We start from the raw sequence: 23,499 nt of genomic DNA, 5'->3' as shown, positions 1-23,499 counted from the left end.
AAACCCCACTAGATTTGGCTGTCAGATTTTCAGGTATCAATAAAACTTTGTGTTGGGAGTATTACTGTATGGGTGAGACCATGAAGGCAATTAGGGTTAGGCCAATTGAGAGTGCTGTTTTTCTATATGTATGGGCATGAGGCCTCGTTTTTCACTGAAGGGGGTGGTAATTATAATAGAGGTTTAAGAACTGCCTGACCATTTAATACTGACTTGTTGGGTTCTACCTTAAGCTGTATTTTGACTATAACATGTGGGCTTTCTTCTATGGAAAGTTCTTCCCATTTTTTAAACTTTTATTTTAAGTTCAGGGGTACAAGTATAGGTTTGTTATATAGGTAAATGTGGTCCTGGAGGTTTTTTGTACAGATTATTTCAACACCCCAGTGTTAAGCTGAGTACCCATTAGTTATTTTTCCTAATCCTCTCCCTCCTCCAACCTTCCATCCTCCAAAAGACCCCAGCATGCATTGTTCCTCTCTATGTGTCTGTGTTCTCATCACTTAGCTCCCACCTATAAGTGAGAACATGCAGTATTTGGTTTTCTATTCCTCTGTTAGTTTCCTAAGGATAATGGTCTCCAGTTCCATCTATGTCCCTGCAAATGATATGATCTCATTTTTTATGGCTGCATAGTGTTCCATGGTGTATATGTACCATATTTTTTTAATACAGTCTCTCATTGATGGGCATTTAGGTTGAGTCTATGATTTACTATTATGAATAGTGCTGCAATGAACATACCCATGCATGTATCTTTATAATAGAATGATCTATATTCCTTTGGGTATGTACCCAGTAATGGGATTGCTGGGTAAAATGATAGTTCTACCTTTAGGTCTTTGAGGAATTGCCACACTTTCTTCCACAATGGCTGAACTAATGTGCACTTCCACCAACAGTGTATAAGCATTCCTTTTTCTCCACAGCCTTGCCAGCATCTATTATTTTTTTGACTTTTTAATAGTAGCCATTCTGACTGGTGTTAGACGGTATTTCATTGTGGTTTTGATTTGTATTTCTCTAATGATCAGTTGTGTTAAGCTTTTTTTCCATATGATTGTTGGCCCCTTGTATGTTTTCTTTTGAAAAGCGTCTGTTTGTGTCATTTGCCTACTTTTTTATGGGGTTGTTTTTCTCTTGTAAATTTTTCTTTTAGACACTGGATATTAGATGTTTGTCAGATGCATAGTTTGAAAAAATGTTCTCCCACTGTGTAGGTTGTCTGTTTACTCTGTTGATGGTTTCTTTTGCTGTGCAGAAGTTTAGTTTAATTAGATCCCATTTGTCAAGTTTTGCTTTTGTTACTATTGCTTTTGATGTCATCATCATGAAATCTTTGCCTATGCCTATGTCCTGAATGGTATTGCCTAGGTTCTCTTCCAGGGTTTTTATAGTTTTGGGTTTTATATTTAAGTCTTTAATCCATCTTGAGTTAATTTTTGTATTTGGTATAAGGAAGGCATCCAGTTTCAATATTCTGCATATGGCTAGCCAGTTACCTCTGCACCATTTATTGAGTAGGGAGTCCTTTCCCCATTGATTTTCTCAGGTTTGTTGAAGATCAGATAGTTGTGGGTGTGCAGTCTTGTTTTTGGATTCTTTGTTCCATTGGTTTATGTGCTGTTTTTGTACTGGTACTGTACTGTTTTGGTTACTATAACTCTGTAGTATAGCTTGAAGTCAGGTAGCATGATGCCTCCAGTTTTTTGCTTTTTGCTTAGGATTTCCTTGGCTATTCAGGCTCTTTTTTGGTTCCATATGAATTTTTAAATAGTTTTGTCTAATTCTGTGAAGAAAGTCAATGGTAGTTTAATGGGAATACCACTGAATCTATAAATTACTTTGGGCAGTTTGACCATTTTAATGATATTGATTCTTCCTATCCATGAGCATGGAATGTTTTTCCATTTGTTTGTGTCATCACTGATTTCTTTGAGCAGTAGTTTGTAGTTGTTTGTAGAAATCTTTCACTTCCCTAGTTAGCTATATTCCTAGGCATTTTATTCTTTTTGTAACATCTGTGAATGGGAGCTCATTCATGATTTGGCTCTTGACTTGACTGTTGTTGATGTATAAGGGTACTAGTGATTTTTGAACATTGATTTTGTATCCTGAGATTTTTCTGAAGTTGTTTATAAAGTTAAGAACCTTTTAGGCTGAGATGATGCGGTTTTCTAGATACAGGATTATGTCATCTGCAAACAGGGATAGTTTGACTTCCTCTCTTCCTATTTGAATGTCCTTTATTTCTTTATCTTGCCTGATTGTCCTGGTCAGAACTTCCAGTACTCTGTTGAATAGGAGTGGTGAGAGAGGATATCCTTGTCTTGTGCCAGTTTTCAAGGGGAATGCTTTCAGCTTTTGCCCATTCAGTATCATATTGGCTGTGGGTTTTTCATAAGTGGCTCTTATTATTTTGAGGTATTTTCCTTCAATACCTAGTTATTTGGAGTTTTAAACATGAAGCTGCATTGAATTTTAATGAAAGACTTTTCTGCATCTATTGAGATGATGTGGTTTTTGTCTTTAGTTCTGTTTATGTGATGAATCACATTTGTTGATTTGTGTATGCTGTACCAACCTTGCCCAGGGATGAAGCCTACTTGATGGTGGTGAATAAGCTTTTTGATGTGCTGCTGGATTCAGTTTGCCAGTATTTTGTTGAGGATTTTTGTATCGATGTTCATCAAGGATATTGGCCTGAAATTTTCTTTTTTGTTGTTGTACCTCTGCCATATTTTGGTATCGGGATGATGCTGGCCTCATAGAATGAGTTAGGGAGGAATCCCTGCTCCTCAATTTTTTGGAATAGTTTCAGTGGGAATGGTACTAGCTCTTCTTTGTACGTTTGTAGAATTCAGCTGTGCATCTGTCTGGTCTTGAGCACTAGGCAGAGTTAGAGACAAAGCCACAAGTCAGTCTCCTTTCCTGAAGCCAGAACAGGGCTGTGTGCTAGTCACTGGGGATGTGCCCAGGTATTCCATTTCGCCACCCCCTTCCCAGTACGTGGAAGGTTACAGTTCCCTGCGACCTTGCAGTTGGGTGGTCAGTGACTGGCTTTGGATAATAAAATGTGAGAGGAAGTAGTGTATGTCTTTTCTAGACAAAAGCACTTAGTAACCAGAGCAACACTGAAGTGCTACTTTTTACCCAGCTGTGGGGAACACAGAGGCACAGTGGAGATGGGCCCATCATCAGCCTCGGTCCCTGAGTCACTAAGGTAAGCAGAGCCCTCAACACAGGGCATGTAGTGTGAGTGAGAAATAAACCTGGGTGGTTGTAAGTCACTGCAATGTGGAGTTTTATTGTCACTGCATCGTAACCCAGCTCATCCTGACTGCTGTCATCTGGCTAGCCCAAATATAGGAGAGTTGAAAGAGAAAATCTGTCAAGCTGCTTGTTTGACACTGTTAAACATGGTTTCCAGTGAGGCTATTTCTGGATACTGTTGTTTTGTTCACCACAGTTGTTGAGCTGGAGCAGTGGGCAGTTTTGTGTCTTTGAGTAGGAAACCAAAAACCAAACCTCTGTCACAGAAAGGGAAAGCCATGCACTGGCTGAAGAACTCCGGACAGTTGGGTGAATGTCATTGCTTTTTACTCTGCACATATTGAGTGTCTCTTGTATACAAGGCTCTGTTAGAACCTCAGACTGCTGTGTCAGACATTTTCTGAAAGGAGAGCTGCAAGGATTCTCTTTGAATTCTTACTTGTTTTCTTTGTGGTCAGGCAATCAGTAAGGAGAACACCTCATTAGCAGTTGTTGCATTTTTGTGCAGACAATTTACAAATCTATTCTCTAAAAGGTGAGAAGTTAATGAGAGTAGAAACCTGTGGCTGAATTCTGGAGAGGGAAGCATCCCCCTCTCCCCTAACCCCATCCACTTTATCATGTTTGCTGGGCAGCTCCATTCCTTCAGTTTGCTGAACTTGGTCAGAAGAAGCCCCTCGCTGCTCACATGACCCCGAGTTTATTTTGATCTCTTTGGATTGAAAACTTATTGCTAGTTTAGTGAGCCCTCTCTGCTAGCATGAGCAGGTAATGTGAAAAATCAAAACTGACAGCACATTTAAATCAAACCCCTAACCCAAATTGGGTGTCCGTACATCTCATGGAACAATTTAAATCCCCAGATGAAAAAGCAAGCAGAATGATTGCAATGGCTGCAGCATGTGTATTGAAGGTGGAACCTTCCAACTGCTGACAACCAGATGCCGGGCAAACCAGGTTTAGGTTGCAAGGAGGAAATAAAGTCACCATCCATTCAAGAAACCTAGAAAAGCCACACAATAGAAAGGGAGACCTTCTTAGTTTAGTCCATCACACACCTGCAGCCACTGTAGAGTTTACGATGCTGAGCAACATCTCTAGAGAATTATCCTTTTCTCCTCTTACTGAAAAATACACAGATTTATTCAATGAGTACTTTTCATAAGTCTCCATGAGACTCTTTTTTAGTGGAATAAGAAAATGAAAAACTCATAAACAAGTGGTCTCGGCTGCCCAGGCATTTATAGTGTACCCCGGGAAAGGGCACCTTTGGTTTGCATGTTCTTCTCTAGTTGTGTTCTGCCAATGAACAAGATGGGAAAGGAACTTCTAATTTTTGAATCATAGATATTTCTTTGTGTGGTGGGGGAGTAAAATTATGGTAAAGATGGTAAAGAAGGGTTGGTCAGAGGCTACTCTGAGAAAGAGGAAAGAATTAAAATGTCCACGTTGGCAGAACTATGAATATTTGCTGTTTCTATTCAAAATCACTCTCTGAACCATAATATCAACATGTTTGGGACAGGAGCCAGTCTGGGTATTAGAAACTGAGAATCTCCTTTTTGTTCATGTAAAGTGGTAAGGGAGTACCAGTTAATTTATCAGAATGAAGTATGTAGTTAAGAGGCCCTCAGAGAATTGAGTACACTCAATTTTGAGCAATCTTATTTCAGAAGGTCGGATTAGGGGAGTCTTGTTCACGTGCAAAACTTTGGGTATCTTTTTAACAAGTGTGCCTGAATTCCTCCAGTGCTGATAAGCAAGGCTTTGGGCCTCAGAGGTCTGTAGTGGACATGGCTTTGAGTTCTCTTGACTTATTATACTACGAGGGCGACAACCAGTTCATGGGGCCTTCGAGCAGCTTAGTACAGGTGCAGCAAGACAGCATCTTACTCAGCTGCACATCACACACCTGCTGCCTTTGTTCTGTGCTTTTTCCAATGCTATGGCACAGGGTGACTGTCAGAGCTGTTTGGCAAGTTTGTGGGTACTACCTAGAGGCTCAAGGATTAGTGCTTTTTAGGGAAAACTTCGGCAGGGAAAGTGGGGAGCCAGGGAATAAATGCTTTCTTTTCTAATCTCCTAGGTGGACATTTCTTTTTTTTTTTTCTTTTTTTAAATACTTTAGGTTCTAGTTCTAGGGTACATGCGCACAACGTGCAGGTTGTTACATATGTATACATGTGCCATGTTGGTGTGCTGCACCATTAACTCGTCATTTGCATTAGGTATATCTCCTAATGCTATCCCTCCCCCGTTCTCCACCCCTTGATAGGCCCCAGTGTGTGATGTTCCCCTTCCTGTGTCCAACTGTTTGTTGTCATTGCTCAATTCCCTCCTATAAGTGAGAACATGCGGTGGTTGGTTTTTGGTCTTTGCGATAGTTTGCTGAGAATGACGGTTTCCAGCTTCATTCATGTCCCTACAAAGGACATGAACTCATCCTTTTTTATGGCTGCATAGTATTCCATGGTGTATATGTGCCACATTTTCTTAATCCAGTCTATCATTGATAGACATTTGGGTTGGTTCCAAGTCTTTGCTATTGTGAATAGTGCCGCAATAAACATACGTGTGCATGTGTCTTTAGAGCAGCATGATTTATAATCCTCTGGGTATATACCCAGTAATGGGATGGCTGGGTCAAATGGTATTTCTAGTTCTAGATATTTGAGGAATCACCACACTGTCTTCCACAATGGTTGAACTAGTTTACAGTCCCACCTAGGTGGACATTTCTAAGACACATTTCATAAGGCCCCTCAGAAGGTCCTAGGGGATCGAGCAGCTCAGTTCACAGTGCCCAAGGAGGGCCAACCTGATGGCATGGCTTTGTGTTGCATTGCCCCTTCTCTGTATCACGACCCCAGTCCCTCACTCCTGCTCCAGGAGTCCTTTTACCAACTAAACCACCTGCATGCAAAATTTGTCTCAAGCTCTCTTTCGAGATAACCCTTCCTAAGACACATTCCACTCACAGGCCTCTCCCTCCTTCTGTAGAAGTGTGTCATTTTAGACTAAATTCAACCTCACTGATGTTGGGACATTAGTGAATATAAAAGATCCCCGTCACTTTTCTATTTCCAAAACAGTTTTAGAACCAGGGGCCAGTGGACTGAAATCATCCCATTAAAATGGTCGATGACCTATTTTTTTTTCCTTTTGATATCGGAGAGGTTCTTTTAATGTGTGTTTCTGGCCTGCTGTATTGCTCCTTTGTGAGCCTCATTATAAAGCTTTGACCTTTAGGAAAGAAATTAAAGTATAGGGCCATTTCATGATATTCACCTTCATTCTCTATATGCTTTTTGATCTCTGTGGAGTATAAACAAGTCTGGGGAGAGCGCTGACAAGGCCAGCATTGTGGCCTTGATTCCGCATGGCTGATTAGCCTTGCATGGCACAAAACCATCACATAGCCTGAAATTGCATTTTGAATTCTCATAGAACGGGGTGTAAATGTGTGCTTTTGGTCACCTGGGGTAGCAGATGACAATGCACATTTCACCCACATTCCTGAACACCAAATAAAGGTGCCTGTGACAGTGACTTGGAAGTGCGGTGTTGCGTGTGATGAGAAGAACATGTTTGTGTAACAAACGTTTTTAGCTGGCTGAGCAGGGCTCAGATGAGACTCATGGAAGCAATGCCCTGGGGTGAGGAGCGCAAGGGCAGGAAACCATTGGAACTGTTTATCACTTGAGAGAGAGGACTTTGTGAGATGCTGGGCATAAGCAGAGGACCTTCAAGGCTCAGGTGACCATGCACGGCACTGGGCTGAGGCGGGGCCAGGCTCTCCACTCTGCAAGACCCAGGGGTAGAGGTGTTGCTTCCATGCGAGGGGATGGCATGCTTGCCTCCACACAAGTGTTAGTAAGTGTGGAGCAGGGCAGGGAGAGGGATAGGAGTATTGGTCTACTGAGCAGCACTTGGTAAACCGAGGTAGGAAAGGGGAGGAGGAAAAGAACAAAGATGTGGTGACTCAACAGGGTGACCATAGTCAAAATAATTGTACATTTTAAAATAACTAAAAGAATGTAATTGGATGTTTGTATCATAAAGGGTAAATGCTTGAAGGGATAAATACCTTATTTTCTGTGATGTGATCATTACACATTGCAAGCCTGTAACAAAACATCTCATGGACTCCATAAATATATACACCTATTATTTACCCACAAAAATTAAAAATTAAAAAAAATTTTAAAAGATGTGATGACAACAGCACCTGTTGGGTACTCCTCAACACCAATGAGACTCAGCTTTGTCAGCAGGTGGACACACGTTTGATCACCCTGGCTCAGGTGGGGGCAGTTGAGCCAGCAGACATTTGGGCCAACTTTTTCTATTTCACCATAAGGGACTAGGCTGTGGAGGACTCCCTTTCAGATCTTTGTAAGGCTGTTGAGTGCTCTAAAACCTTGGTAATTATGGTGCATTTACTTTGTCACTTTCTCCTTTATCCCAAATGAGCTGACTCTGCAGCCCTATTTCCAATGGTAAGGGGTGATCTGGAGGCTTAGCGTGTTGCTGTTGTCCCTGAGTTTCAGGTAAAGCCTGGTGGCTCCCCGGGAGGGCTGCAGCTTTCAGAGGCTTCACTATGAGTAGAATTGGGTCTTCAGGATAAAGTGTGTTTGAACTCAATTTTGTGGTCCAGGAATATGGGGTAGTTTGTTTTTGTTTTTTAGGTGAAAGTCACATAATATAAAATCAACCATTTTAAGGTATACAAGCAGTGGCATTTAATATATTTACAATGTTGTATGACTATTACCTCTATCCATTTCTGAAACATTTTCATCATCCCCAAATGAGATCCCACAGGCCCACAGGAATGGGGTCGTTATGCCTGCCTATGTTGATAATGACATTTTTATGAGGGACAAATTTTATGAAGAGCAAGCTGTGTATCACCTTTGAATTTAATTTTTAAATGATGTCTTGTTTTAATCATTTAGAACTGATAGACACATTTTATTTTCAATGCAAGAAAACTCGAAAATTTTTAAAATCACAAGGAAACCCAAATACAATACAAAGAAGACACAGGCCACAGTTTGGACACAATCACATGAAAATTTTTTGCTAAATGTACATGCTCTTCTCTGTCCACCATGTCGAGGTGGAGAATGTGTCTGAGAATCCCCTGAAAGAATATGGACAAGTGTGAGTTCATCAGTCTCCTGCAGGATTGTGCTAAGCCTCTTCCAGCATGTTTGAGGATTACTGGTTAAGCAGCAAGGGTGGTTTAGAATCAGGTCAGACCTGCGTTAAAAATCTGAGCCCTGCTACTCACTACTAGAAAAACAGCACTGCAGTCTTCTCCCTCAATAGAATAGCTCATTTCCCAGCGTGTTGCTAATCTCCAGTTTTGTCCCAAAGATAGTATTTTTAAAACTTTCACACTGAGCTCCTTTCTGTATCACATGAGTAAAACTTTTCTGAGCCTTGGGTTTCTCATCTGTAAATCTGTAATATCTGCTTCATGAAGTTATTATGAAAATTATGAGTAAATAGTAACTTTTTAAAAAATTGGCAAGAACAAGAAAGGCAGAGATGTAGATATTTGGGGGCCAGCTTGGTACAGCTGCCAGGCAAGTGCCTTTCTCTGGCATTTCATCCTCAGAGTGGGTTTGATTTAAACTCATGCTTCTACAAATGGAGCAAAACTGCCACATACTAAAGCCAGAATGCCAGACACATACTGCTAGGCACTGCCTTCTCCTGCCAGAGATAGTCTTCCAATTCAATGCAAGATCAGTTTTGGTACCAAGTGATGATACACCAGCAAAGGTGGAGAAGTCAGGGAGCAGACTGATGGAGGCAGTGGAGGGTTGTGCGCTCTGCACGTGACTAGCTCAGTAAACCCAGAGCTTTGGAAACAGGCCCTTTCCAGGGCTGTTGAGAATATCAGTTCGACAGGCTGCTGGAGGTAGATGTGCTGCTGGAGGGAGGACATCGACGCTCATGCAGCTGAGAGGTGCTCACACGGCCTGCCTTCTGACACTGGTTTTGTGCAGGAACTGAGGACCCATTGTATCAGCTCTCATCTAGGGATGGAGTGAAGTCTGGAATCCTATTATCTTTGCTGGGTGACATGTCCAGCCTCGCCAGTTTGTAATTTGTTCTACAACTTGTTGAACAACTGTGCATTAAATGCTATTGAAAGTATGGACCTCTGGAAATAAGCCATTCCCTGGGAGTGTCCTGTGCATCTCTCATGTCTCTGGAGATTCCATCCATCCAAACAAATACTCCATGGCCAGGCAGGTTTGGGAAACACGGTATAGGACATGACTCTTTTTTTTTGAGATGGAGTCTCGCTCTGTTGCCAGGCTGGAGTGCATTGGCACGATCTCAGCTCATGGCGATCTCTGCCTCCTGGGTTCAAGTGATTCCCTGCCTCAGCCTCCCAAATAGCTGGGACTACAGGCACCCGCCACCATGCCCAGCTAAATTTTTTTTTTGTATTTTAGTAGAGATGGGTTTTCACCATGTTGGGCAGCATGGTCTCCAACTCCTGACCTCATGATCTGCCTGCCTCAGCCTCCCAAAGTGCTGGGATTACAGGCACGAGCCACCATGCCTGGCCAGGACATGAATCTTTAAGAATCCTAAGACAAATTAACATTTACAACCTCTGTGATGTTCCATAGCAAAGGAAAAAGAAAGAAATAGTGAAAACTGAACTTGCTATTTCTCATGCTCATTTAAACACAAAATCTTTTTGCCATTTAATACTTTTAAATAGCTCCTAAAGTCAGTGTCTCCTGCTGGTCCACAGGAAATCTGTCACAATAAGATATAAGGTTTTCAGACTGAGATTCATAAACAAACTACCCAGAAATTGTACTTCGATCCAAATGCAGATTCACATTCTGCCTTCAGAACCTTTGAGATCCTATTCTATTTTTAAAGCTTCTTAGAAGAGAGATTGCAAAGTGGGATGTTTCTCTAGCCAGACAGGGCAGGTAAACAGGCGAGGGTGGCGGGATGGGAGTTCATTTGCACCCATGTACAAACTGCTGCGGGTCCTGGTGAGCTGGAAACCTACAGCCTTCAGCTGCAGCCAGTGGCTGCTGTGCAGTGGGAATATGGGTCAGATCAGTAAGAGCTTTAAGCTTCTTAGAGGACACGGAAAGCTGTAATTTTTAAGCAGGGAATTTCACAAGTGTAATGTGTTACTTCACATTTTTAAAATACTGTGATGACCCAGCAAAAACACCACCACCACCAACAAACAGGTGTTGAGACCAGCCCCGTCTCATGGGCTACCAGGTTGTGACCATGCCTGGGATGGGGTTGTGGACTATTTTCAGATTAGTGAGACATACAATAAAGTGAAAGGATGTGTGAGTCTCTGAGGCAAATAACGTGCCTGGATAAAGATGTTGGTGACTCATGCCCTCCATAGATTCGTGATGCTCTGCCTTCATCTTTCTTGACTCTGAGTCAGCAGCATTGACTCAGCTGATGACGTCTTCCTCCCCAATACATTTTTTTCAATTAGTTTCCAAGCCCGTGCTCTTGCTTTTCTTCCTACCCTCTCCATCTCCTTTGCTGTTCTTCCTCTTTTCCCCAATATGGGAAGGGTTAGAAAGCTCTAGGGTACAGCCCTTGATCCTGGTTTTCTTTCTTTCTTTTTTTTTTAATTTTACTTTTATTTTAAGTTCAGGGATACATGTGTAGGTTCGTTATATAGGTAAACTTGTGTCATGGGAGTTTGTTGTAGATTATTTTGTCACCGATGTATTAAGCCTAGTGCCCATTATTTTTCCTGATCCTCTCCCTCCTCCCACCCTCCACCCTCCATCCTCCAAAAGGCCACAGTATGTGTTGTTCCCCTCTATGTATTCATTACTTAGTTCCCACTTATAAAAGAGAACACACAGTATTTGGTTTTTTGTTCCCACATTGGTTTGCTAAGGATAATGGTCTCCAGCTCCATCCATGTTCCTGCAAAGGACATGATATCGTTCTTTTTTATGGCTGCATAGTATTCCATGGCATATATGTACCACTATTTTCTTTATGTAGTCTATCATTGATGAGCATTTAGGTTGATTCCATGTCTTTACTACTGAGAATAGTGCTGCAATGAACATATGCAGATTTACTCATTTCCTCAGCAACCTCACAAGGCTTCACAGCAGTAGATGCTATCTATATGGCAAAAGTGTACAGATTTATATTCCAGCCCAAATCTCCTTCCTGAGCTCCAGACTAGTATATCCAAGTCACTTGTCATCTCTCATCTGAGATCTTGAACCCAAAAGATCCAAAATAAAACTCCCGATCTCCCGACCCTGCTAAATCTCCATACACAACTTTGCCTATCTTGATTAGGTTCTTGGCACTGGTGGTGATTTGGACACCTTCTTTCTTGGACACCAACACGTGGACAGTGTGGTGAATTTTGTCCCTTCCTTCACATCTTGAATTAAGTGTTCCCTTTCTAAGAAGGTCTACCCTGACAACCCTGTTTTAAATTGTACACTCTAGTCTGATATACCTTTTCCCATAGCACTTATCTTCAAACATACAACATATTCTTCTTTATGTCTATTTTTCGGCATCTTCCTCCCCACACTGGAATGTAAATACACTAGGGTGGGAATCTCCCTCTGTTTTATTCACTGTACCCTAACATCCAATATCAGGTGCATAGTAGATACTCAATAAATATGTGAATGAATGAATGTCAGCTGTCACTTGGTTAAAAAAATTCAAGAGAAGGTATGCTTAAAGCTAATCATAAAAGTTTAATGTTAATTGTCCACTAATTGCTTTGAACCACAAACCATTGCTGTGTAAACAAAGAATGTCTTCATGATGTATTTGATAGATAGAAAACCTACTATAGTAGGCACAGGTTTGAAGAAATGATATGTAAATATATATACATACACTTTTTCTGATCAGCAGTTCCACATGTTGTTGCATAGACCAAATATTCTAATGGACATGACTGTTTAAGCATTCTACCAGCTTTCTGCTGGGTTTCCAATTTTAAAATTTAAAAGAAGAAAAACAGCACTGCAGTCTTCTCCCTCAATGGAATAGCTCATTTCCCAGCGTGTTGCTAATCTCCAGTTTTGCCCCACAGATAGTATTTTAAAAACTTTCACACTGAGTTCCTTTGTGTATCAAAGACAAAGTTATTATCAAAATTATTACTCATGTTCTTTGTCATGCAAAAAGGCATAAGTAATGTTTTTAATAATGCAAGCCATTAAAAAGTAGATGGGCTGAATTCATTGTGCCTGTTTCTCACCCGCTCTGGGAAAGGATTTTTCTATGCACAAAGGTGTAACCCCTTGATGCCTGAGTGAGTCTTTCCCCCTAGTTTTATATAGAGAGTTGAACATGTACTTCATTTAGAGACTCAGAGACAAAGCTGCAGCCTTTCAAGTTCTTTTCATCAGGAAGAAAAGGGTTTTGAAGGAGATAGGCTCACTGCAAGGAACAACTTTCTTCGGTAACAATGGTTTTGGAGGAAAATAGAGGTTGCGGGATTTCTTTAAAGGATAATTGAAGCTGTCATTCAAAATGGTTTAGGGTTAGGGCCATTGGACAGGTGATATTTTAGGAGTTAAGATTCCCTTCATGACTGAAGCCTTATTATCACTGGCCAGCTAAGAAATAATTGTGGTATGTGGGGAGTAGATACTTCATATATATGCCCCTATTTTCCTAGGCACTTAAGGTCATGAAGTTCCTGCTTGGGTATCACTAAGATTAAAGAATCCTTTCCCACTGAGTTCCACAATCTTTTGTGGAACATGGTGCTCCAGGTAGTCACCAACAATCAGTTTGAGTTGATATGTGAAATTATGGTGCAGGATAAAATAAGACATTTTGTAAGAAAGTATTTGTAAAGGATAAATGACAACGTCAGGCAGTGCAGCACTCATGAAGTCTAGACTCAAGGCCAGATTTCATGTCCCTCTGGTTGCTGCTGCTACCTTGCCAGTCTTTCTAAATTCTACAATTCAGGTTCCTGCTCTGGCTTTTGACCAATGCCTAATGGCCCTCTCTGAGATGTCTCAAACCTTCATGCAGGTTTTTAGAACAAAGAGATGTGGTCATAAGATCCTCATCTCGGCTCATCACCCTGGTATGTTTTGAGCACCCTGGCTACATACAACAAACATCTTTGTTTTGACTGCCTTATTTGACATACAAATGTGACATATTCTGAGCTTCCTTTCGAAGAACCAGGTAGCCTGTAGCTTTAATTCCTTTTACAAATAACAGTCTTTGTTCTAGTCAGAAAGAGTCCCAACCTATAAGGTCGTATAATGGGAGACAGGAGAGAAGGCCTGGGATTAGAATAGCTCCCCAGAGAGGAAGAACATGTTGTAACTTTCTCAAACCCCAAACTTGTGGTGCTTCTCTGCTGTTGGAAGAAAGTCGTGTTTCTTTTTCCCTTCTCATTTTCAGAAAAGAAATGTGAAAGGATCAAAAGAAACGATTTGCTTAGATGTTAGTGTGGCCTGATTAGGTCGGAATTAGCCTTTTTCTCTTTTCACTGAGAGAAGCAGAGACCATCTGCAGAAATTATTTAAATTCATGTGCCTTCCAGGGAAGCTGTTTTATTTGCCACTGCATTTATTGTAGCACCGGGGAGCTTGACAGTCATTCCAAACTTTTGCTGCAATAGTACTAGTATTGCCTGTGGCCATTAGATTAACAAAAGGAAAAATTAACTTTCCTCCAGCTGAAAATTAACACTTTAGATTAATTAAAAAGCAAATGCAATCAAAGCCTCTGGATTTTTTTCTCTGAAGGTGCATTCTGCAGGGCCTCTGGACTGCAGTGAGTCTCCTTAGCTTATGGGGAGGGAAGAGTGGAATGTTTTATCAGGATTAATTTATAATGTAATTTGCTCAATGTGAATAGAATGGAAACCAGTGGGAGTCTAAAGTCTCTATTGCTCCATGGAGAATGGATTGCACTGCTGGTTGTCTTGGAGAAGGAGAAGGAGGGAAATAAGGAGGTACACAGGGGCTACTTGATGAGTCTGGAGCTCAGACACATCCCAGGTGCCCTACTTCCCGTGTGACCTTGGGCAGGTAATGTAACCTCTCAAGAATTCTGTTTCCTCATCAGCAAAATGGGGATACATAACACAACTCACGCATCACAAAGCCCTTAGCACATAAGGAGATTTCAGTCAATGGATGGTGGTCATCATTGTGCAGAGGCACTTAGTAAGGTCATCACTGATCATTACAAACATAGATGATGCTGACAGAATTATCCATTACTACTTGGTCTTTGGGTCCAATACACGTATTCCAACCACTTGTTTCAATTATTTGAGAAATTTAGTTTTGTTGGCAGGAAGCTGATTTGACAAAGGACATATCAAAATCTACATATTATGTGATAGTACATTTTCTTGTATACATTTTGCTTATTCTTTCCTTTGAAGATGCTTCAAAAATCTTCAGTGTTTTCCTTTTTAAAAAAATATTCTTCCAGCTACAAATTTGGCTCTTCAGGACCCTCTTGCATGGTGTTTAAACTTTTCACTGTCTCATCCCAAACAGCCTTTGCTGCCTTGTCCCATGGACTGTGAAATACCCTAGCCACACAGAAATTGTTGCCATTTTTCAAACCGGCTGTGGATTTTCATACTCTGCTTTGGCTCATAAGATCTCCTCCATCCATGAAAACTTTTCCTGCTTTTAAATCTGGAAAACTCTCCTATATAGACCCATCTCAAAAATCTGTTTCTTTATAAAGTTTCCCCCTGATGTTAATCCTCATCCTGGTTCCATCCCCCTTTGCAGAAACAACTCATCTGTCCTTATACTCTTCATTTTAATTTTGTGTATGATAATAACAATGTAAGGTATAGTCATGTACAGCATAATGACATTTTGGTCTATAATGGACTGCATATATAATGGTGGCGCTCTAAGATTATAATGCCATATTTTTACTGTACCTTTTTTATGTTTAGATACACAGACACTTACCATTGTGTTGCAATCACCTACAGTATTTAAATTAACACACTCTACAGGTTTGTGGCCTAGAAGCAGTGGGCTATACTACATAGCCTAGGTGCGTAGTAGGCTATATCATCTAGTTTTGTGTATGTAAATCTATGATATTTGCACAACAAAGTTACCTGATGATGTACTTCTCAATGTATTCCTGTCATTAAGCAATACATCACTGTAGTTATTTATTTATGGGACAAAATTATTTCCCACAATTTCTAGAGCATTACCATGTACCTGGCATTGTGTGAAGAACAGACTCATCTTATCTCATTTAAGCTTTCCGGTAACTTACCTATGACTTGCCCCATTTGACAAATGAGGAATTCAAGGCTCAGACACTTACCATGGTTCCATAACCAGTACGTAGTAGAGCAGATGCTAGAACATGGGCCAGTTTGTCTTTAAAGTCCCCGTTCTCAAACATAGACTATTGTTCCCACCCATTGCCAGGACAAACTCCATTTTGTTATGATTTATGCTCCTGCCAGTCCCTCTTTTTTAAATTGTAAGTCCTCTGAGGTCTAGGACCATGGCTTATTTGTCATTCTATTCCCCAGGCCCAGAAGAGTGCTTGCTACCCACTGAGAACCCAGTACCTGTTAGGAGGACTTGATTCATGCCTGCACGGGCAGGTAGAGATAAACGCTGAGGACAATGGCTCCCAACTTTCTGAAATATGACAGTCCCATAAACGACATCAGTTTGTGTGCCTCCTCTGACAATGACTAATGATTCTCAGTCTCCTTGAGCACATTAAGACACGATTACATTCTGTGAGCTCAGCTCTCCTGCCTTCTAAATTAGAGTGGTGAGCACAGTTTCTCTGCTCCAGTCACGTTTTGCTGCAGCAGATTCCATTCAACCTCCTGACACCAATTTGTGTGCTATTTCAGCATTTAGTACGAAGACAGGAAAATGGTATTCCCGCCTGTGTCCTCCAGGCAGACGGCCTGCTTTAAGATTTAGCCATGTGATTTGCACTTTCCCCAAGTCTAGTCTACCCGATTGAAATTCTCCTCCCGAAATTCACACATTAAACTCTCCCATGATCCATCACTATGAAACTGATGATCACAGTGTTGTCTTTTACCATTATTAATCTTTGGAGATTGATGCTCTCTGGTGCTTCTGACTGACTTGCATGATTTTGGCTATTAATCTTTATCTCAATCAAATTATTTACTGTTTTAACTTGGAAGGTCTTGCTGCTCCTGAGATTGAATCATATCAGCTCTTATGGCTTCACAGTAAAAGCTTATTTTTAAAAATCCCACAAACGTTTGGGTTTGCAAACAAAGTCTACTTCCAAAAATTCCTGAACACTGTTATTTCCCTGAACCCATTCCAGACACTATAGTCTCTCCCCATTTTTGTTCCTTTTCCATCTTCATGGGGACAATTAAATGTGGTACCTGAAAAGTGACCTTCAGATGTCAAATTCCTGGAAGATGACAGTGGCAGCCATCAGAGTGCTCTTTGCAGACCTCCTACTGTAACTGTCATAACTGACCGAGGGTCAGTTATGCAACATGGAATCCATCATGGGTTTGCAACAAGACCACACCACCTACCAACTACTCCTTGCAAATAACTGAGAGCGTCACAGTTATCCTAAGTCTAAAAGTTATTTTAAGTCTAAGACAGACTCATTCCTGGAAAATAAGAGACATATATGTCCATGAATTTTGGTTCTCTCCTATGCCTGGTGACAAAGGTACACACCCTCCTTTGTCTCCTCTCTGGCTGACTTGGGGGTCAGATTTCAGCATGAACTGATTGCTCTCCCTAGGCTACCCCAGCTTCCTCCCAATGATCCAGACTAACATGACTCCCTTCCCATCTTTGACCAGATCAAGACCTGACTACACATGGAGAATTTAACTTTAAAGGGAAATGGTATTGGGGAGGTGGGAGAAATTGGCAAATCAAAAACCAGTATTCTCTGAAGAAGAAAATGGAACCAGTGAAATTATGAATGGAATGAAATGGAAATAGTTTCTAAGACAGGGCATGTGGCATTTGTTATTTTATTAAGCTCACTTAGTTTAAGATTTAATATATTCATTAGGATGTATTCATATACTTCTCAAATAGTTGGGGATCAAAGGCAGGGAAAACACATGATAAATACAGTAAAACAGGGAGGGTGTGAAGATGTACTCTGCATTATTCTACAGATAATCATGTGTTTTGGATTTTGTATCTCAAAAGTATGTTTTTAAAAGTTAAGATATATAAACTATTTACAGGCTTGTGTGATAATAATAGAGATATAAAGAGAAGGAGATGATGTTCATTAAGAAGACTGAGTTTCAAGAGACAGAACTAACCCCAATTCATGATAATTTTAGACAGTGAATTGTGAGGAGACCTGATATTTACTTTTTCTCCCCCTACTTTCTTTTGGGGGTTTAGGGGCTGGGCAATAACAATTTCAATAAATTGACTGCACTGTAATAGGTACACACAAATGCATGTTGTCAAAACTTGTCTAGTTTTCAAGCTAAACGATTACTGAAAATATGAGTATTTGAAAACAAAGTACTAACAGGCTAATAGTATTCACAGTGATGACTTAGATATATAAATCTTCAAATTTACACACAATGCTTCACACAGTTGTCACATTTACCCTTCTCTGTGTGATCCATCTGTCTTAAGAGTGCCTCAAGGTAGAAAAAGTGAAATCAGCTCCCCATTTTATGGAGGAAAAAAAATTGAGACTCAGAGTAGTTGTAAGTCACCTAAGAGCAAATGGCTCACAGGTGGTGCTAAAACCATCTGGAACTCCATGGCTGTGGCTTTTACTTTGCCTGCTGTTCTTGCTATGACCTTCTTCAGACCGAGTATGGCAGGCCACGTCATAGATTCAAACAGATCTTGAATGTGTGATCTGGGGAAACTGAGGACTTGCTGAGCTTTGGTCTCCTTGTCTTTTCTGTCTTTTCCTGAGGTACAGCGTGTGGGAGCACAGCTGACAGGATCCCAGGAGACCCAAATGAGAAAAGCAGACCTTTGTGTTGTGGTGGTAAAGCAGTAACATATTGATTTCAAATATTTACCCCAAATTCCTTCCCAATGAGCAGACTGTCTTTGTGGTTTTTTAAGAGGGTACAAACATCCCTAGTAAACATGAATTCATCAAATATTTATGAAGCAACTTCTCCATGATAAGCATGGGGCTAAATGTTGTGGATAAATACATAAGAGACTGCCAGTATCTCTGGAGCTCATAGTGAGATAAAATATTTCTCAAGCCATCTTCCTCAGTCACCTGGAGAGCAAGTGAAAAGCACAGATTCATGGAACCCATCCCAGTCGGACTGAATCAGAATCACTGAGGGTGATGGTGGGAGTGGTAGGGGGCAGAAATGTCTATTTTGAAAACATAGACCAGCTGATTTGCTCTAATCACATCCACACAGTTAAACCACCATACTGTCCTACCTATTTCCCCTATTTAGATGACTTACATTAATTACCTAAACTGATTATTTGGGGATGTATGGCTGTGACCTGACAGGAAGGAAGAAACTCAACATGGAAAGAAGTCACAATGTATAGTTCCTTACATGCAAGTGTGAGTTTTATCTTCTTCCGCCTGCAGTACCTGTTAGAAGACTGGCTGAGTGAAAGGTTACTCTGACAGAGATTAGCCTGAGAGGAGGAAAACTTGAAACCTGATCTCAAATCAGCTAATAATTCACCCTGCTCTCTCATTAATCTTGTTGAGAGGTGAAGCCAGCTGGACTTCCTGGGTTGAGTGGGGACTTGGAGAACTTTTCTGTCTAGCTAGAGGATCGTAAATGCATCAATGAGTGCTCTGTGTCTAGCTAAAGGTTTGGAAACACACCAATCAGCACTCTGTAAAAACACACCAATCAGTGCTCTGTGTCTAGCTAAAGGTTTGTAAACGCACCAATCAGGACTCTGTAAAAACGCATCAATCAGCACTCTGTAAAATGGACCAATAAGCGCTCTGTAAGATGGACCAATCAGCAGGATGTGGGCAGGGCTAAATAAGGAAATAAACGCCACCAGAGCCAGCAGGGGCAACCTGCTGGGGTCCCATTCCATGTTGTGGATGACTTGTTCTTTTGCTCTTCACAATGAATCTTGCTGCTGCTCACTCTCTGGGTCTGCACTACCTTTATGAGCTGTAACACTCACTGTGGAGGTCTGTGGCTTCACTTCTGAAGTCAGCAAGACCACAAACCCACGGGGAGGAACAAAGGGCTCCAGACGCGCCACCTTTAAGAGCTGTAACACTCACTGCCAAGGTCTCCAGTTTCACTCCTGAAGTCAGCAAGACCACGAACACACTGGAAGGAAGAAACTCTGGACACATCTGAACATCTGAAGGAACAAACTCCGGACACGCCATCTTTAAGAGCTGTAATACTCACTGTGAAGGTCCAAGGCTTCATTCTTGAAGTCAGCGAGACCAAGAACCCACCAGAAGGAATAAATTCCGGACACATTGTCATTTGTACAGCTAGGAAGGATGGGCTGGGTGAGTGCAATAAGCCCTTCCCGTGAACATGCAGAACCCAGCAAAGAACTTGTACCACTGGAAGTTGAAGGTTGGTGGTGATGAGTAGTTGAGTAGTGTTTCATGTCTAGAAAGCCAAACCTCACAGAATGATCTCAGAATGATAAAAATGAGTAAAATTGAAGATACTCTCCTATTGGCCAGTTAAATATATAGAAAGAGGCTTTAAGAAAGAGCATAATCCAAGTTGTCTGCCAGGAAGTGTGGATTTCGTGGAATTCTCTGTTAATTCAAGCATATTTATGGAGTATCTGTTCCATGTTTATGTCAGGCACTGTGCCAGGTGCCAGCACTGTTTCGGGATGGACCCGGTTAGCGTAATTCTGCAGATGAGCCCAAATTATTCGTTACCTAACACCCTGGTGCGCTATTCTCCTGCTTGGGAAAGCAGAAAGAGATGGTTGGACTACGTGGAGTGGTGGAAGCAGAGCATCAGTTGAGCTCTTCTCTGCGTGAAGCCTGCACCTTCAAAGGTAGAACTCACTTCCCATCAGAGGAGCCACGTGTATACGGATTCCAACTAAAAGCTTTCTGTCGTATTGCCTTTTAACATTTCTTGCGGCTTTTAGAAAGGGGAGAGAGAATCGGATTGGGTGACAACACTTCTAATGGAGTCTTGTCTTTTAATGGTTTCGGAAGGAAAAATCATTGTACATGCTCGTTATGAAATGCTTTCTGTCTTGGAATGTCAGTTTGCTTTTTTTTCGTCACAGAGACTCATTTACAGCACTGCGATCCTGGGGTCTGGAGCGAGTGGACCAAGGGTTCCAAGATCATTTGGCGTGACCTCTGCCACGTGCTGAAAATTAGGAGGGATGGTTCCCAGGCAACACTGTACTACAGAAGAGTCCCACAGTGGTTCTAACTCTAAGTGGGCTAGCATATGACCAAATAACTAGCCAGTCAGTTATTGCTGGCCTGATTCTCTGTCCAGCCATCCAGAACCCCCTTGCCAACTCCACCTCCACTGAGTCCCTGGGAGAGTTTGATCAACTTTGCCTTGTTTCCAAATTCTCTTTCACAGTGAACATCAAACACACTTATCAATACTAATTACAAAGTTATTTCTGACTTTGAAGAAAAGCTTAGAAAATACAAGAAAGCACAAAGAAGAAGAAAAACACTATTCCTCCTTTCATCTTTCTGTAACAAATATTTTCCGTATGATTTTTTTTTTTTTTTTTTCCTGAATCAGGGATCTTATTGCACACACTGTGCTGTAATTACTTTTCACTCAACAGTATATCTGGAACATTTCCCCCACCTTTACATCTTTTATAATAGGAGTTTTAGAGCTGCACGTTATTCTATTATATTGATGTGCCTTATCCTATAGAACCACGCCCTTTTGTTAGAAGTTTAGAGGGCTTTTTTTCCCCTTCTAACATTTGTCTATTATATAGAGACTATCCTTTCATTCAATTCTTTTTGCACATCTGTGATTTTTCCCCTCAGGATAAAATTTTCAAAGTGGAATTGCTGGGTTAATCAGGCCTTTTAAAGTTTTATGGGCTTGAATCATCGACAATTGTTTGAAGAGACCATTGCATTGGATTAAACCCTGTGCACTGCAGATGGAGGGGGTGATGGATTCTAATCTTTAGTGATTTGTTATGTCAAAATGGGTGTCTCGTTATAAAAATTTGCATTGTTTTGATAGCTAGAGATTTTCAAGTGTTTTAGGTTCACTGAATTTTTGTGTGTTTCCCTTTATTATTACTTTTTTTTTGTATTGTCCAATGTAATTAAAGTATCTTTTTATTTTAAACTCTTAATTGACACAATCAATTGTTAACAGGCTTTTTGTCTGACTTTGGTATTTAACAATTAGGTTTTCAGTTCATTTTTATGATGCCAAATATTTTAAGAATCTTTTCCAGAGTCTCTTTCTTTTTGATTCCTTAATCCTAAGAGTGACTAAATATGCTCCTGTACTCTTCTAGCTCTTATAAGATCTAATCTATTAAAACATGTTAATTCCCCTAAAACTTATTTGGATATATAAGAGTAGTAGGTATTTAACATTTTGTCAGGAGGGATCTAAGGGCCATTTATGAAATATCTTTTTCACTGATTTACATGCCTCCTTTGTCTATACTGAGTATGTAAATTATTATTATTTTTTTTTTGAGATGGAATCTGGCTCTGTCTCCCAGGCTGGAGTGCAGTGGCGCGATCTCGGCTTACTGCAAGCTCCGCCTTCCAGGTTCACGCCATTCTCCTGCCTCAGCCTCCCGAGTAGCTGGGACTACAGGTGCCCGCCACCATGCGCAGCTGAATTTTTGTATATTTAGTAGAGTCGGGGTTTCACCGTGTTAGCCAGGATGGTCTCGATCTTCTGACCTTGTGATCCGCCTGCCTCGGCCTCTCAAAGTGCAGAGATTACAGGCGTGAGCCACTGTGCCTGGCCCTGAGTATGTACCTATTTTAAGATTGAATTCATTTTTCTATTTTTTTCTGCCCACTTACTTTTAGGTCAATGCAGTCATTTTAGTTACTATGACTTTTAAATAGATTTTAATATAAAATAGTTCATATTCCCTTGGGTTTTATTTTGATTTTGAGAGTATTTCTTAATTTCTACTTTTATTTCTGCTTTTTAATGTGTGACTTCTCTCCTCTGATTATATAGGTGAATGATTATTATAAATGTTCCCAGAGTGCTTAAGCCTTCATTCCCAGCTGATTCACCCTCATGTTGCCCTAACTCATACCATCTAAGGCTTCTGTTTCAGGCCAGAGGCCTCTATTGAGTGCCAGTTAATACATATTCATGTGATACATGAGTAATTGTTAATTATCATTTCTCTTACCCTTTTTAAAAAAAATCCTCTCCATTTTTACTGTACTTCTAGCCTTCTCTCTCTTCCTAATTGTACCACGTTTGTCTCTTCATCTATACAGTTAATTATTTCAGACTCTTGAAAGAGCTATACTTTCCCAAGTTGGATTGTATTTCTTTTTTCATCCTATGGGAATTGGAAAGTACCCATGTGTTCTCAAACTTTCTCTAAAGACCCAAAAGATATAAATGTGAGCAGTAATCTCAACCTATAATTTGCCATGCAGTTCCATTTGATCTCAGCAGAGAGAAAGAAATACTGTTCTCCTAGGTCCACTTCCCTGATGAGTGTCTCAGTGATCTGTGCTAGAAACCACCATCTTTCCTTGACTATGGGGTCATGTACAAAGAAAATGCATTTCTTTCCAGCTTCCCTCCACAAGCTGAAAGACAGGTTTTACATTAGAATATAGTGTAACCCTATTTGGGGCCTGTGATAAATTAAAAAGTTAGCAAATAGGATTTGCAAGTAAGTTTTCCATCCCTTTAGTTTCACATTTCCCCTGACACTTGACTTTTCAGCATCCCAGAGTGTCTGTCACTGTTGGGTTTCTCCTAGACGCTGTGAGTTAATGCAGAAATGATCTAAGAAGCAATATGGCATCATGGTTAACAGCAGGGGTTGGTAAGTTGGTTCTGTAAAAGGCAGATAATAAACGTTTTTTGCTTTACGAGCGATACTCCCTGTTGCAACTACCCAACTGTCACTGTAGTGAAAAATAATCATAGACAGTATGTAAATAAATGAGTGTGGCTCATACTGCAGGTTTTGCAGCCAGCTTGCCTGTTCTGGCTCTGTTCCTCACTTTCTACGT

General features: G+C 40.8%; 1 long non-coding RNA gene across 1 annotated transcript in view; it reads right to left on the bottom strand.

Annotated features, from left to right (window-relative positions):
- The window catches only part of LOC103882022, a 46,111-nt gene extending 27,018 nt beyond the window's left edge, over positions 1 to 19,093 (bottom strand). The window contains exon 1 of the long non-coding RNA XR_643689.3: positions 16,703 to 19,093. This is a non-coding gene — a long non-coding RNA (uncharacterized LOC103882022). The remainder of the gene's footprint in view (positions 1 to 16,702) is intronic.
- Between the last annotated feature and the right edge of the window lie 4,406 nt (positions 19,094 to 23,499).

The sequence above is a fragment of the Papio anubis genome, chromosome 2 (assembly GCF_008728515.1).
Source record: "Papio anubis isolate 15944 chromosome 2, Panubis1.0, whole genome shotgun sequence".
In the NCBI taxonomy this organism is placed as follows: domain Eukaryota; kingdom Metazoa; phylum Chordata; class Mammalia; order Primates; family Cercopithecidae; genus Papio; species Papio anubis.
Note: the sequence above shows the minus strand (reverse complement) of the source record. Positions and strands in the feature narration are given on the sequence as shown.